General features: G+C 39.5%; 1 pseudogene; it reads left to right on the top strand.

Annotated features, from left to right (window-relative positions):
- Positions 1 to 938: 938 nt before the first annotated feature.
- LOC124083954 (small ribosomal subunit protein eS4-like) lies at positions 939 to 1776 on the top strand (annotated as a pseudogene).
- The last annotated feature ends 1023 nt before the right edge of the window (positions 1777 to 2799 follow it).

Raw genomic sequence — 2799 nt, 5'->3', positions numbered from 1 at the left:
TTTCATGTGTCCATTCAATAATTCTGTGGTAAAAATCTGTTCAATCCCTATGTGCCAAAATTAGCTAAGGAGGATTCTATTTTTTGCAACAGAACCCTAGACATATAGTAATTAGTCTTGCTGAACTACCAATGAAGTACAAAGTTGAGGGGTCTCAGGACTTACCTGTCTTCACTCATCAAACCCCATCTCCTTCAGATGCAAAAAAATGAATGAAAGGTCAGTCTTAGAAATGTAAAGTTGAGCTGGGTGTGGTGCATGTTTGTAATCCCAGTGACTCAGGAGGCTAAGGCAGGAAGATCACAAATTCAAAGGCAGCCTCAGCCACTTGGTAAGGCCCTAAGAAATTCAGGGAGACCTTGTCTCCAAATAAAATACATAAAAAGGGCTGGGAGTGTGGCTCAGTGGTTAAGTGCCCTGGGGTTCAATCCTCAGTACCAAAATAAAAAAGTAAGGTTGAGCAAATATAGCAAAGCACTAAAGTGTATGATTCTGTATAAATGAAAAAAGTTAAAAACAAACAAATTAGGGCTGAGGTTGTGGCTCAGTAGTAGAGCACTTGCCTCACACATGTGAGGCACAGGGTTTGATCCTCGGCACCACATTAAAATAAATAAAGATATCGTGTCCGTCTACAACTAAAGAATTATTATAAACAAACAAGCAATCATACCTGATTGATATCCATGCTTGGGGCACAGATCTATCAAGAAAATAAGCATTTACCGCAAAAAAACAAAAAATCAGGATCTGGACATGTGATAGGTAAGGGTTGTGGAGAGACTTCTGTAGTACCCTGTTCTGTTCTTGACCCACATGTTGATTTCACAGGTGTTCGATTTATGGACTTTTCTATATGAGTATTGTATATTATATTCACTCTCATGCACAAAAAGTGAAAAGCTATAATGATCAGATTAAGAAAGAATTCACTCTTTCCGTGCCTAGAGCAGCCATGGCTCGTGGTCCCAAGAAGCATCTGAAGCGGGTAGCAGCTCCAAAGCATTGGATGCTGGATAAATTGACTGGTGTGCTTGCTCCTTGTCCATCCACTGGTCCCCACAAGCTGAAACAGTGTCTTCCTCTCATCATTTTTCTAAGGAACAGACTTAAGTATGCCCTGACAGAAGATGAAGTAAAAAAGACTTGCATGCAGCGCTTTATCAAGATTGATGGCAAAGTCCGAACCGATATAACATACCCCGCCGGTTTTATGGATGTCATCAGCATTGATAAGACTGGAGAGAATTTCTGTCTGATCTATGACACCAAGGGTCGTTTTGCTGTTCATCGCATTACACTTGAGGAGGCCAAGTACAAGTTGTGCAAAGTGAGAAAGATATTCGTGGGCACAAAAGGAATCCCTCATCTGGTGACTCATGATGCAGGAACCATTCGATATCCTGATTCCCTAATCCTGAATGGTACCATTCAGATTGATTTGGAGACTGGCAAGATTACTGATTTCATCAAGTTTGACACTGGTAACCTGTGTATGATGACCAGAGGTGCTAACGTGGGAAGAATTGGTGTGATTACCAACAGAGAGAGACATCCTGGCTCTTTTGACATGGTTTGTGTGAAAAATGCCAATGGCAACAGCTTTTAACGGCAACAGCTTTGCCACCTGGCTCTCCAACATTTTTGTTATTGGCAAAGGCAACAAACCATGGATTTCTCTTCCCCAAGTAAAAGGAATCCGACTCACCATTGCTGAAGAGAGAGACAAGAGACTGGCTGCCAAACAGAGCAGTGGGTGAAATAAATGGTCTCTAGTTGATATGCCTAGAGAGTAGAGGTCTTTGTACTTAATTAAAGAAAATGTAGCAGGATGAATTGAAAAAAAAAAGAAAGAATTCATGATTCTCCTCCATCCATCTCTTTACCTGATGCTTGAATCTCCTAACCACCTACTTTTGGACAGATTCGTATAATTATCTGTCTTCTGTTGGACATCTTCTGAAGAGTTGGGGTCACTCCTGAGAGCAGTAACAACCAGGCAAACAACAGGTGACCCTCCAAGCTGTATTGTCCTATGACTATGACTGTCTATCACTTTCCTTCCACCCTCCATTACCAGGCTGCTGAAGACCATATTTAACCCTGGGTAATATCCATTTGTTATTGGTTTTAATTGCAAGAGACCGGACATCAGTGATCAATATCCTAGCAGGAAAAGGTATATATAACACATTTCCACATAAGAATTGCTTTCAAATGAGCTGCTAAGATTTGGAGAGAGTTGGGGAGAAGAGAAATGAGTTTTGGGTGAATGAAGACCCCACTTTCCATGCAGCTTCATTTAATGGAATTTTAGGACTCAACACATGGATCTAATGAATTGAGTTAGGTTTGAAATGGTGGCCTGGACCAAAATGTTCATCCAATAGAGGAAAACTTACAAAATACAGGTTTCCACTTCTCCAGTCTTTTTTTTTTTAAAGCTTTCTTTTTTTTTTCCTAGAACCAATGTTGCCAAGACTAAATGTTAATCCCTAGAATCTTTTCAAGTAAAAGGTGCTGTGTAGGCCTCACTTGTTTTGCAAGTTCAACTTTTGTCTTTAAAGAAATATGACATTTCAGGGGAACTTTTCCAAATATTTTTTCACTTTTTTTCTGGTGCTTCATGATACTTGAAAGAGTTTTCAGTTGATTAGTTTCTCAAACAAATAGCATGATACATAGGGATAATTTTTCTTTTGTTGGTTCAGTAAATGTTTGCTGCGTGAATCACAATGAACAGATGAGTATGTTAATAAAAGAGTAAATAACCATATAGAATTAGGTGGTTCTTTCTGA

This window comes from Marmota monax, unplaced genomic scaffold, assembly GCF_021218885.2.
Source record: "Marmota monax isolate L192 unplaced genomic scaffold, Marmota_monax_Labrador192_F-V1.1 WCK01_AAM20220418_F8-fsc00056, whole genome shotgun sequence".
Classification (NCBI taxonomy): domain Eukaryota; kingdom Metazoa; phylum Chordata; class Mammalia; order Rodentia; family Sciuridae; genus Marmota; species Marmota monax.
Note: the sequence above shows the minus strand (reverse complement) of the source record. Positions and strands in the feature narration are given on the sequence as shown.